Source organism: Arachis duranensis, chromosome 3 (genome assembly GCF_000817695.3).
Source record: "Arachis duranensis cultivar V14167 chromosome 3, aradu.V14167.gnm2.J7QH, whole genome shotgun sequence".
Taxonomy (NCBI): domain Eukaryota; kingdom Viridiplantae; phylum Streptophyta; class Magnoliopsida; order Fabales; family Fabaceae; genus Arachis; species Arachis duranensis.
This window is the reverse complement of record NC_029774.3, coordinates 112,105,130-112,119,452: the sequence shown is the minus strand read 5'-3', so window position 1 is coordinate 112,119,452 and position 14,323 is coordinate 112,105,130. Positions and strand designations below refer to the sequence as shown.

The 14,323-nt window shown below is 34.1% G+C and overlaps 1 long non-coding RNA gene and 1 other non-coding gene across 2 annotated transcripts; one reads left to right on the top strand and one right to left on the bottom strand.

The window, feature by feature from the left end:
• Positions 1-3,979: 3,979 nt before the first annotated feature.
• LOC107480218 (uncharacterized) lies at positions 3,980-5,168 on the top strand. Its single transcript, XR_008006823.1, has 3 exons — positions 3,980-4,103; positions 4,865-4,958; positions 5,057-5,168. It is a non-coding gene; the product is annotated as an uncharacterized LOC107480218 (long non-coding RNA).
• A 9,013-nt stretch (positions 5,169-14,181) lies between these two features.
• LOC127746008 (small nucleolar RNA R71) lies at positions 14,182-14,285 on the bottom strand. Its single transcript, XR_008007629.1, has one exon. It is a non-coding gene; the product is annotated as a small nucleolar RNA R71 (small nucleolar RNA).
• Between the last annotated feature and the right edge of the window lie 38 nt (positions 14,286-14,323).

Genomic DNA, 14,323 nt, shown 5'->3' with positions numbered 1-14,323 from the left:
TTTTATTTACATTCTCAACAATGAATGTATAACTTTAATAGTTTATTTAAAGTATTTTTACTATCTTAAAAGGAATAATATATTTTATCAATTTCCTAAAGCAAATTTATTTATTTATCATTTTACTTATCTTTTTTTCTTTTTATATGTATTATTAACATTATTATTCTTAATTATTTACTTGCTTTTATTTATAGAGCTATCATGTTAAATTTGCAAAAGCTTGAATTTACCGTTTTTGATTTAACCGGCAAAAATTATTTAGAATGGGCACTTGATGCTAAAACTCACTTGGTATCCAAAAAGTTTGAAAATACCTTAAAGAAAGAGGTGCAATAATTGTCAAGCAAAAATAAGGCTAAGGCACTAATTTTTCTGCATCATCATCTCCATGAGAGGTTGAAAGTAGAATACTTGACTGTTAAAGGTCCACAAGAACTATGGACAAATTTGAAAGAGAGATATGAATACCAGAAGACTGTACTATTGCCTAAAGCTCGTTATGAGTGGATACACTTAAGGCTACAAGATTTTAAAACAGTTTGTGAATACAATTCTGTACTTTTTAAAATAAGTTCTCAATTAAAAATTGTATGGCCAAAATGTCATAGATGAAGACTTAATAGAAAAAATTTATTCCACATTCCACGCTTCCAACGTGCTGTTGCAACAACAGTATTGTGAAAAGGATTTCAAAAGGTATTTTGATCTAATAGGTTGTCTTCTATTGCCAGAACAAAATAATAAACTATTAATGAAAAACCATGAAGTCCGTCGTACTGATTCAACCGTTTTTTCTGAAGTGAATGTGGCATTTCATGAACATAAAAGAAATCACGATCAAAATATTGGTCGAAACCGTGGCTGTGGACGTGGACGTGGACGTTGGCGTGGGCGTGGCAAATAGAACAATAGGATTCCTACCCATAATCAAAAGTGGAATAAACATGAAAAGCATGCTCCGAACAACAATTCACAAAATGTGAAAAATTTGTGTTATCGATGCGGATTAAAAGATCATTGGTCGTGTACATGTCGTACCCCTGAGCATTTTGTCAAGCTATATTAAGACTCTATCAAGAGGAAACGGCAAAAATAAGAGACCAATTTGACTATTTAAAGAGATGAAGTTAAAGTTAACGGTGTTAAAACGAATCTGAAATCCACTGATGATATCTATACAGATCTTGATGACTTCCTTAACCTTTCATTTTGGTGGCCCATGCAAGCACATTTTTTTTGGATGATGCAATTTTCTTTTTAGATGAACATTAATAAAAAAATCTTTCATTTTAGATCTTTTTTAACTAATTTTTTTTATTTCCTTTCTTCCTTTGATTGTAATTTCATTTTTTTTAATTTCTTTTGAATTTTTTTCATTAATGCACTACAAGAAAAATACACATTCATCCACACTTTTTTTAAGCTACATTTGAAAAGCGTAGCCTGTTCTATGAATAGGCTACGCTTTTCTCCGTGTTACCTTTTTATAAGAGAAAAGGATACACAATTGTGGCATCATTTAAAGAGTGTAGCCTTAGGTATTATAGAAATCACTTATAAAGCGTAGCCGTAGGTTGATATCTATAGGTTCACTTTTCGTATCAAAGGAGACGCTTTTAGAAGGTAGCCTATTGTTAAGTTTTGGGTGCATTTTAAAAGTGATGCCTAATGTATCTAGTGCAAAAAAATTTAACACAACTCACAAACACTTAGTAATTTTTTGTTTCCTTTTCACCAAATCACATACTACACTCTAGGGTCTGCACACAGCCCTCTTCTCTCAGCACCACAAGACGCAGCGCACCCTCAGTCCCCCTCACGGCTCACGAACGATGTCGCCACCTTTCCTCTCTCAGCCCTTTCTCTGCCGCGCCTCTCACCATCTGCCATCACCCTTTCCCTCTCAACCCTCTATTTGTCTCTCACCAGCCACCGTCATGGCTTCCGTCACCACTCACCAGCCTCAGAGTCACGACGGTATTGCGCTGCTTCTCGCCTCTCGGTGATGACGAGTTGACGGCCCTCAGCGACAATGAATGCGAAGTGCGACGGCGCTTCTCTGACCCTCAACGATGACGACTAGTTTTCCTGTCTCGGTCAAGACGGTGTTGTCCTCAATCGTCCTCTTCTTCTCTGCTGTTAGTCTTCTTCTTCTTCTCTTCTTTGACCTCTGCTCAAGCTCAGGTAAATAATTATTGTTCTGATTAGGGATTTTGATGATTGGAACTTCTGATTAGGGGTTTTGATTATTGTTCTGATTAGGGGAGGTTCTGCGATTATTTATTTTTTAATTAAGAAGCATCATGTTCTATTTTTAAATTGTTTTTGGTTTTGATGTTTCCCAATTATTTTCAGGTTTTCAGGTACTATGGCTGCTGGGTTAAGGGGTTGTTGGTTTATGGACTACTCTGGCCGAGGATCATGATGCGAAACAGGCCAAGGATTTGCTTCGATGCTTCAACGTGTGTTATATGATTGACATTGGATTACTCGATTTTCTCTTACTTGAAATTCTCTTGTTGATATTTTCGTGATCTTTGTTTCAGGAAAGTGCCATGAATGGCAGGCACAAGGTTGAGAAAAAAGGTTTAATATGTTGCTCCTCTTGATTTTGAAGTTCTTTGATCCCAGTTTCTTCAACTTTTTGTAAATTAAGCATTCATTTCTTGCTTCCATCATGTTAAGCTGTGTTTGATTGTTTTGCAGTGTTACTTGATGTATATATCTCCTCACTGTTATAAATTCCTTCATTGATAATATTTTAAGTTCTTGCATTCTTATCATCTTGTACTTTGTTCAAGAGTTGTTGCAGTTGGGAGCTCCTAAGATTGTTCTAGATTATCCAATTTTTTCTGTTGACGACCTATCAGATCAAATAGTTGAGGTTCTCAACTTTTTTGGGTGAGTAAGTTCAAGCTTAATCTGTAATTGATTTCCATTTAATGACATAAAGAAAATTAGTTTACACTAATTTCCATTAGGCTTTGAATATTGGCAGTTGTTTGTTTTGAGAAGACAATCTCACCCCAATATTCTTTTTGTCTGCAGTCTTAGTGTAGTAATGGGCATGGGAGTAGCTGCCGGTGCTTACATTCTTACCTTATTTGCTGTAAGTTATTATGTTGGTGCTATGCAGCCTCTCCCCTTTTTAAATTACATTAGAGTTTCAATGATGGATCGTTCAATTTTTCTAATATTTTTATGTTTACAATAGATGAAGTATAGACAACGTGTACATGGTTTGATACTTGTTTCACCTCTATGCAAAGAACCATCTTGGACTGAGTGGTTGTGCAACAAGGTTCTTTTTCTATACCTAAAACACTATGTTGTCTTGTAAAAATAAATGTTACTTCTTTCTTATGATTTTGGTAACATATGCAGGTCATGTCAAATTTACTCTATTTTTGTGGCATGTGTAGAGTGGCAAAGGAAATGTTGCTGAAGCGTTATTATAGCAAGGTATACTTTGTGCATCCAAATTCCCTCTTTCTACTTCCATTTAGTGAGGCTGAGTTATTTACTTTTATTTATGGTGATAGGACATTCGAGGTGGTGCTCAATTCCCAAAGTCAGATATAGTTAAAGCTTTCCGAAGAGTTAGTGAATATTTTTTGTTGTTGTACAACAACTCTATTATTTCTGTTTCATTAGTGCTTCTGATCACTCTTGTTGGTTTCATTAGTGAATTTAGTTTATTATGCATATTATTTTTTATTATAAGCCATAAGGCATATTATTAATTCTTTTGGTCACTCGTGCTTATGAACACTTTTGATTCCAAATTGATGATTCCATTGTTGATTTTATCAGAGGAAGCTGCACAAATTCCCAGAAGAACTAGTAGGCTTCATCTTCTGCACAAAATTCTGCTTCATCTTTAGTTAAGTTTTGTTTGTTTTCTATTTTTTTGGTCTTTAGTTTCATCCTATATTATTATTAGTTAACTGGTTTCAATTTCGTTCCTTGGGTTTAAGTTTCTTCTCCAAAATCCCTGGTTGAATCATGGATAAGAGCATGTTAGCTGGTTTTGAATCACTTCTAGAAGCTGATCAGCAAAGAATGGCATCCATGATGGAATAGGTTCAAATTTGTGACAGGTACCTCCTCTTCACTCTATCTGTTAACTAATTCCATGTGTTTTGATTTGTGCTTCATGTTCCTAAAATTCTAAGTTAGGTCAGCACAAATAGTTTCAATTGGGACAAGGTTTGAAGGTTTATGCTTATATCTTGAGTGCTATCCATTTCTATAAACACAGCCTGCAGATTCCCATAGATTTCTGATTTGCTGTCTTTCTGCTTATATCTTGAGTGCTATCCATCTCTAATTTATGTTGTTATTACTTGAGTTTTCTTTTTTAATTATTGTACTTAACTTGTTATTACTATGATTCTATTCTGTTGGTTGATTCTATTAGTTGATTCATGTTCTTGTTATTTTTCTTTTTTCATATTTTTTAACTATGATTTTCTATTTAGGTTGTTACTATGATTTCTATACTGCGTGATTTTTCTGTTGCCATCATCTTCTAATTGCTTCTCACTGCTCACCCAGCACCACCAGCATCTGCTGTCTTTGCCGCCACTCCTCTGTTTCTTTTAATCTTGAAGTTTACTGTCTTTGCTAACTAAATTTCTACTTCCCTTTTTTTGTGCCAAATTGTTGCAATAGGTTGATAGCACCGTTAAGCATAAACAAAACTTTGATAGATTTCTAATTAGTCAGAAACCCCTTTCCAATGTTAATACGAGGTTCAACCTTTTTTTTAAAGCTTCATGGCTATGATATAGTATTGCTATATTCCTTTACATAATATCTAAAATTTTGCTTTCTTTATATGATCTTTGAAATCACATAGTGCTAAAAAACGTGATCACTATTACTCACTTGCGAAAGATTTTCTCGAGATTACACCTCGGAAGACAATTGGAGAATTGAAGGAATGTAAAGAGGTTAGTCATTTTTTATTATTTTTCACTTTCTTTTTATGTTCATCATTCAAGTCCAAATTAAAATACTAATGCCCTTTTTATTGTTATTTTTCTTTTAGGATGGTGATTATGCTGTGTATGGTACAATTATGGGAGTGATTGGTGGAACTGATTGGTTTGTTGCTCAATGTAGATGTGGCACTAAAATTGTTCTAAAGCTTGGGTCATACTATTGTAAAAAGTCTTCAAAGCATGTTGATTTGTTTTCCTTGAAGTTATAGTGTTGGTATGAGGTTTATTTATGTTGATTGTTTAATTTGTATATATTATAAAAACAGATATAGAATTAAGGTGAAAGTTATTGATTCCTCAAGGAGTGCAACCTTTGTCATATTTGAAAAGCTTAGATATATATAAACAGAAAAAAAAAACGAGATCTAAGGCTACACTTATATATAGTAGCTATAGTATAGAGGAAAAAAAAGAGACCTAAGGCTACACTTATATACAGTAGTTATAGTATACCAAAAAAAAAAGAGAAACCTAAGGCTACACTTATAAAAATTAGCTATGGTATACAATGGGGCTACGCTTTACAAGTGATGCAGTAGCGTTGAAAAGCGTAGCCTATTCTGGAAGAATGAAAGCTGAAAAGCGTAGCCTTTGGTCCTGAACAGCATCACTTGAAAAGCGTAGCCTATTCCCAAACGCCAAAAGCGTAGCCCTTGGTGCAGAAAAGTGTAGCCTTTGAGAACAGGCAACGGCCGAATAGCAATCACCGCAAAAAGCGTAGCCGTAGCCCAAAAAGGGTAGCCGTAGCCTAAGGCATCATTTTTTTTTCACTTTTAGCTACACTTTTCAAGTGTACCTGAATAAGTGTTTTTCTTGTAGTGATGTTAATTTTTATTTTTCATAATGAAGATACGAATATTTCTCATGCTTCACTCAAATTCAACAATAAAGAAGTATATCTCGCTAACAATGCTTCAATACATACAATACTTAGAGAGGTAGTGCAAAAACGATTGAAGGCTTTGGAAGAGCTACTATAGTATTACCTAAAGGAATTAAGTTCTTCATAAATAATGCACTACTATTAAGTAAGTCTCATAAGAATTTGCTATGTTTTAAAGATATTCGCCAAAATGGATACCATGTAGAAACTGCAAGAGAAGAAAACAACAAATATCTTTATATTACAACTATGAGATTAGGAGAAAAATGCGTGTTGGAGAAACTACCCGCTCTTTCTTCAGGTTTGTACTACACCACTATTAGCAATATGGAATCACATGCCATAATAAATCAGAAGTTTACAAATACAAATATTTATAATATGGCATGACTAGTTATGTCATTCAAGTTCAATTATGATGAGAAGAATCATCGAGAATTCATCTTGTTATCTTCTAAAAGAACATAAAATCCTCCAATTTAATGAATTTTCATGTGCTGCATGTTCTCAAGAAAAGTTAATTACAAGACCATCTAAAAAAAATTGGGATCAAATCACCATCTTTTCTGGAATGCATTCATGGTGATATATGTAGGCCCATTCACCCACCATGTGGACCATTTAAATATTTTATGATTTTAATAGATGCATCTTTACGATGGTCCCATGTTTGTTTACTATCAACTCGCAACATGGCATTTGCGAGATTGTTAGCTCAAATAATTAAATTAAAAACTCATTTTCCAGAATATATTATAAAGGCAATACGCCTTGATAATGTTGGTGAATTTAAGTCACAATCATTTAAAGATTATTGTGTGTTAATTGGAATTACTATAGAAGAGCCTATTGCTCATGTACACACTTGGAATGCTCTAGCAGAATCATTGATTAAACATCCTCAATTAATAGCTAGAGCATTACTTATGAGAACTAAACTACCCATTTTAGCATTGGGCATGCTGTTTTGCATGCTGCAACACTTATACGCTTAAGATCAACAAGTTACCTAAAATCTTCTCCTTTACAACTGGCTTGCGGTCAGGAGTCAAATATTTCTCATCTTAGAATATTTAGATGTGTGGTTTATGTCCCAGTTACTCCACTACAACGCACAAAGATGGGACCCCAAAGAAGATTGGGGATATATGTTGATTATAAATCTCCATCAATTATAAAATATCTTAAACCCACGACAGGTGATTTATTTAAGGCAAGATTTTCTAATTGTCACTTTGATGAAACAAATTTTTCAAAATTAGGGGAAAAAATAATAAGCAGTTAAAAAAGAAAATTACTTGGAATACATTATCGTTATTATATTTAGATCCTCGCACTAGACAATGTAAAATAAAAGTACAAAGGTTAATTCATATGCAAAATATTACAAACCAATTGCCAGACGCATCTAATGACCAAAAGAGAGTAACAAAATCCCATATTCCAACTGCAAATGCACCAATAAAAACAAGTATTTTGGAAGGTCAAATTATTAGTGCAAATAAAAGGAATCCACGTCTAAAGCATGGAAGACCAATCGGATCTAAGGATAAAAATTCCCGGAAAAAGAGAGATAATCAATCATGATGGTCATAATATAGAGACAAATACTCAAAGAGGATCCGAAGACATATCTATTGATCAAACCTTTGAAGAGGTTCAGGTACCTGAAGATGAAGAGATCTTGATAAGTTATGTCACTATCGAAAAATATAAGACCGAAAGAATACTGTTGTCGACAAAATTTTTTCTTATAATATTGTTATAGAAATAGTAAAGTAAGATGAGGATCATGAACCAAAATCTGTCAAAGAATGCAGATAGAGAGTTGATTGGCCAAAATGAAAAGACGCAATTCACGATAAATTAACTTCACTTAGAAAACGTGAAGTTTTTAGTTCTATAGTCAAAACCCTTGAAGGTATAGAACCAGTGGGATACATGGATTTTTGTGCACAAACGAAATGAGAAAAATGAAATAGAAAGATATAAAGCATGACTAGTAGCACAAGGGTTCTCACAAAAATGTGGTATTGACTATATGAAAACATATTCTCCTGTGGTGGATTCAATAACATTAAGATATCTTATTAGTCTGGCTGTACATGAAAAGCTTGACATGTGCCTAATAGATGTTGTTACAGTCTAATTATACGACTCAATTGATAAAAAAAATTATATGAAAGTCCCTGAAGGACTCAAAGTGCCTGAAGCATACAATAATTCTCCGGAGATTTGTTTAGTAAAATTTCAAAAATTCTTATATGGATTAAAATAATCTAGGCTTATGTAGTATAAACGTTTCAGTGAGTACTTATTGAAAGATGGATACAAGAATGACCGTATATGCCCATGTGTGTTCATAAAAAAATCTAAATCCAAATTTGTTATTATTGCAGTATATGTTGATGATTTAAACATCATTGGATCATCTGAAGAGATTCCAAAAACTATGGATTATTTAAAAAGAGAATTTGAAATGAAATATCTTGGTAAAATAAAATTTTGTCTTGGTTTATAAATTGAACACTTGAAGCACGGTATATTCATCCACCAGCCAACTTATATTGAGAAACTTTTGAAAAAATTTTACATGAACAAGGCACACCCATTGAGTACTCCAATAGTGGTGAGATCACTAGATGTGAATAAAGATCCATTTTGACTATCTGAAAATAATGAGGAGCCCCTTGGTCCTGAAGTATCCTATGTTAGCGCTATTGGCGTACTAATACATCTCGCTAACAATACAAGACCAGATATAGCTTTTTCAGTAAACTTGTTATTGAGATTTAGCTCATGTCCAACTAGAAGACATTGGAATGGTGTTAAACATATATTAAGATATCTTCAAGGATCTGTTGATAAGGGTTTATTTTATTCCAACGAATCAATTTCAATTAGTTGGATATGGAGATGCAGATTTTCTTTCTGATCCGCATAAAGACAGATCACAAATAGCTTATCTATTCAGATGTGGAGGCACAACTATATCTTGGTGCTCAACAAAGCAAATTATAGTTGCAACATCCTCAAATCATGTAGAAATATGGAAAAGCTATACATCCATGTAAAAATTACATGGATGTTATCCAAGTCCCTTCCTCTCCACGCCCCACACACTTGTTCGTGTACACGCGCCTCATATAACGTATATAACCTAATCCTTATTTTGCGTGATCAACCTTTCTCAACGTAAACCTTTTCATACAACGTCAACCTTTTTCTCGTTCTTTTTCAACCTAATTAAATTCGTTGCTTTCCTTTATTCGCATTTTTTTCTGCATTATCGATTTGGATTGACTTCAACATAATTACTTTTGCCGTTCATCTTCTTCTTCATTTTCTTCTTCGATCTGCACTTCTGAATCGAAAAAATGAATGAATCAACTTCAAATCAGTTGAATGAGTGAGATTTGGATAATTCTTATGAAATGTATCAATTTGATGAGGTTTAGACTATTGAATCAACTAATTGTAAGCTCCAAAGATGAGAGGTGGAAATCAAAGATATCTCCAACTTTGAAGACAAACTCTTCAGCTGGATTAAATTGTCCAGCCAGAATTTACGTACACATAATGAAGGATGTTGGTCTTTGGACAATTTCCAAAGTTATTTTGAATCACTCACTTCCTTGTTGTGCAGACCAGGTTGAGATGCTCAAACAATGTATGGAGCTTAGCATGTTTGTGCGTGGCACCATCGAAACCCACAAGGAAGCCGGAATCAAACTGAGCAAAACTTACTAATCATTTGTGGCAGCAGCTGGTAGCCACCATGAACTAGATTTTATAGAAAAAGACATCAAGAATTACATCACAAGGAAGTACGGAATATTTCCGAAGAAGATAATGCCAAAAATTATGGGAAGTACCTAGTTAGAATGAAAGAGAAGAACCAAAATTTCTTCTTTGAGCTCAACCTTAAAGGCGATCACTGCATTAAACATGCATTCTGGGCTGATGTAAGAAGCAGGGCTACATTTGATTATTTCAGATATGTGGTTTCATTTGACACCACCTATAACACAAACAGGTATTCGGTTCTTTCAAACATATTTTGGGTGATCAGTGAGTGTATATATTTTGATTCACCACCTTGTGTTTGTTATTTATGCATGTACAATTTGGTTTTAGGTTCTTTTATTGGCGTGAATCACCACGGATAGTCGAAACTTCTTGGATGCGTGCTGATGAAAAATGAGGACATCCAATCATTCAAATGGCTATTTGAGTGTTGGGTACGTTTCATGGGAGGGAAGGCACCAAAAGGTATTCTTACCAATCAATGTGATGAGCGGATAATTTATACGCTTTTTGACACTATTTTTAGGTAGTTTTTAGTAGGATCTAGCTACTTTTAGGGATGTTTTCATTAGGTTTTATGCTAAATTTACATTTCTAGACTTTACTACAAGTTTGTGTATTTTTCTATGATTTTAGGTAATTTCTGGCTGAAATTGAGGGACCTGAGCAAAACTCTAATAGAAGGCTGACAAAGGACTGCTGATGCTGTTGGATTCTGACCTCCCTGCACTCGAAATGGATTTTCTAGAGCTACAGAACACCAAATGGCGCGCTCTCAACGGCGTTGGAAAGTAGACATCCAGAGCTTTCCAACAATATATAATAGTCTATATTTTATTTGAGATTAGATGACGTAAACTGGCGCTCAACGCCAGTTCCATTCTGCATTCTGGAGTCAAACGCCAGAAACACGTCACGAACCAGAGTTGAACGCCAAAAACACATTACAACTTGGCGTTCAACTCCAAAAGAAGCCTATGCACGTGTAAAGCTCAAGCTCAGCCCAAGCACAAACCAAGTGGGCCCCGGAAGTGGATTTCTGCATCGATTACTTACTTCTATAAACCTTAGTAGCTAATCTAGTATAAATATGACATTTTACTATTGTACTAGGTGTCTTTTACCATTCGGTCTTTTGATCAGATCCTGGATTGTATTTTTGATCCTGTGATAACGTTTTGGGGGCTGGCCATTCGGCCATGCCTGGACCTTCATCACTTATGTATTTTCAATGGTGGAGTTTCTACACACCATAGATTAAAGGTGTGGAGCTCTGCTGTACCTCGAGTTTTAATGCAATTAATACTATTTTCTATTCAATTCAGTTTATTCCTGTTTTAAGATATTCGATGCACTTCACCATGACGAATGTGATGACCCATGATACTCATCATCATTCTCACCTATGAACGCATGACTGACAACCACCTCCGTTCTACCTTAGACCGAGCACATATCTATTGGATTCCTTAATCAGAATCTTCGTGGTATAAGCTAGAATTGATGGGGGCATTCATGAGAATTTGGAAAGTCTAAACCTTATCTGTGGTATTCCGAGTAGGATTCAAGGATTGAATGACTGTGATGAGCTTCAAACTCGCGATTGTTGGGCATGATGACAAACGCAAAAGAATCAATGAATTCTATTCCGACATGATCGAGAACCGACAGATGATTAGCCGTGCCGTGACAGAGTATTTGGACCTTTTTCACTGAGAGGATGGGATGTAGCCATTGACAACGATGATGCCCTACATACAGCTTGCCATGGAAAGGAGTAAGAAGGATTGGATGAAGGCAGTAGGAAAGCAGAGATTCAGAAGGAGCACAACATCTTCATACGCCTATCTGAAATTCCCACCGATGATCTACATAAGTATTTCTATCTTTATTTTCAGTTTATTTATTATTATTATTCGAAAACTCCATAACCATTTATTATCCGCCTAACTGAGATTTACAAGACCATAGCTTGCTTCATACCAACAATCTCCGTGGGATCGACCCTTACTCACGTAAGGTTTATTACTTGGATGACCCAGTGCACTTGCTGGTTAGTTGTGCGAAGTTGTGAAGTTATGTTTGGACCATGGTATAATGCACCAAGTTTTTGGCGCCATTACCAGGGAGAAAACGAACATGAATGCCATTATCAGAAATCAAAATTTTGCGCTATCAAGTTTTTGGCACCGTTGCCGGGGATTGTTCGAGTTTGGACAGCTGACGGTTCATCTTGTTGCTCAGATTAGGTAATTTTCTTTCTGTTTTATTTTCAAAAAATCTTTCAAAAAATTTTCTCATCTGTTTTCGAAAATTATTCTAAATTTTAAGAATGAATTCTAGTGTTTCTTGAAGCATATTGAAGCCTAGCTGGCTGTAAAGCCATGTTTAATTCTTTTGGACTGAGGCTTCCAATCATCAGCATAGAGGCAAGTTAATTGAAATATCAGTTATTGTATGTCTGATTTATATCCTAAAGCTGGCTGGCTATTAAGCCATGTCCAACCCTTGGATTGGAGCTTTAGGCTAACATTGAAAGATTCCGGAATTCTTCTTAAAAATTTTGAATTTCTTATTTTCTTTTTCCATATGTTTTTCGAAAAAAAAATCATAAAATCATAAAAAAAACAAAAAAATTTTGTGATTCTTGTTTGAGTCTTGTGTCATGTTTTAAGTTTGGTGTCAATTGCATATTCATCTTGTTCTTGCATTTTTCGAAAATTCATGCATTCATAGTGTTCTTCATGATCTTTAAGTTGTTCTTGGTAAGTCTTCTTGTTTGATCTTTAAATTTTCTTGTTTTGTGTTGTATGATGTTTTTCATGTACATTTTTGCATTCATAGTGTCTAACCATGAAAGATTTCTAAGTTTGGTGTCTTACATGTTTTCTTTGCATCAAAAGTTTTTCAAAAATATGTTTTTGATATTCATCATGATCTTCAAAATGTTCTTGGTGTTCATCTTGACATTCATAGTGTTCTTGCATGCATCATTGGTTTTGATCCAAAAATTTTCATGTTTTGGATCATTTTTATGTTTTTCCCTCTCATCATTCAAAATTAAAAAATAAAAAAATATCTTTCCCTTTTTTCTCTCATAAATTTCGAAAATTTGAGTTGACTTAGTCAAAAAAAATTTTAAAAGTAGCTATTTCTCATAAGTCAAGTCAAATTTTCAAAATTTAAAATCTTATCTTTTAAAATTTTTTTCAAAAATCAAATCTTTTTCATTTTTTACTATTTTTCAAAAAATTTTTAATTTGAATTTTAAAATCTTTTTCTTATCTTTATTTCAAAATTTCGAAAACTTTACTAACAACTAATGTGATTGATTCAAAAATTAGAAGTTTGTTACTTTCTTGTTAAGAAAGGTTCAATCTTTAAATTCTAGAGCCATATCTTTTAGTTTCTTGTTAGTCAAGTAATTAATTTTAAATTTTAAAATTCAATTCTTTTCCAAAATATCTTTTCTATCATATCTTTTTCAAAAATTTGATTTCAAAATATCTTCTTATCTTCTTATCTTTTCAAATTTGATTTTCAAATCCTTTTCAACTAACTAACTGACTTTTGTTTGTTTCTTATCTTTTTCAAAACCACCTAACTACCTTTTCCTCTCTAATCTTCGAAAACTTCTCCCTTTTTTTTTTAAATTCTTTTAATTAATTAATTGTTTTAAATTTTAATTATTAATTTTAATTCTTCTTTTAATTACTAACTTATTTTTCAAAATTAATTTTCGAAAACTCCTCCCTTTCTTTTTCTTCTATTTATTTATTTATTTACTAACACTTCTCTTCATCTCAAGAATCTGAACCTATCTTCACCTTTGTGTTTGGATTCTTCATTCTTCTTCACTTTTATTCCTTTCTTCTTCTACTAACATAAAGGAATCTCTCTACAGTGGTAAAGAGGATCCCTATTATTATTTTCTGTTCCCTTCTTTTTCATATGAGCAGGAGCAAGGACAAGAATATTCTTGTTGAAGCAGATCCTGAACCTGAAAGGACTCTGAAGAGGAAACTAAGAAAAGCTAAATTACAACAATCCAGAGACAACCTTACCGAAATTTTTGAAAAAGAAGAGGAGATGGCAGCCAAAAATAATAATGCAAGGAGGATGCTTGGTGAGTACACTACACCTACTTCCAAGTTTGATGGAAGAAGCATCTCAATCCCTGCCATTAGAGCAAACAATTTTGAGCTGAAACCTCAAGTAGTTGCTCTACTGCAACAGAACTGCAAGTTCCATGGACTTCCATCAGAAGATCTCTACCAGTTTTTAACTGAGTTCTTGCAGATCTGTGAGACTGTTAAGACTAATGGAGTAGATCCTGAAGTCTACAGGCTCATGCTTTTCCCCTTTGCTGTAAGAGACATAGCTAGAATATGGTTGGATTCACAACCTAAAGATAGCCTGGACTCATGGGATAAGCTGGTCACGGCCTTCTTGGCTAAGTTCTTTCCTCCTCAAAAGCTAAGCAAGCTCAGAGTGGATGTTCAGACTTTCAAACAAAAAGATGGTGAATCCCTCTATGAAGCTTGGGAAAGATACAAGCAAATGACCAAAAGGTGTCATTCTGACATGCTTTCAGAGTGGACCATTCTGGATATATTCTATTATG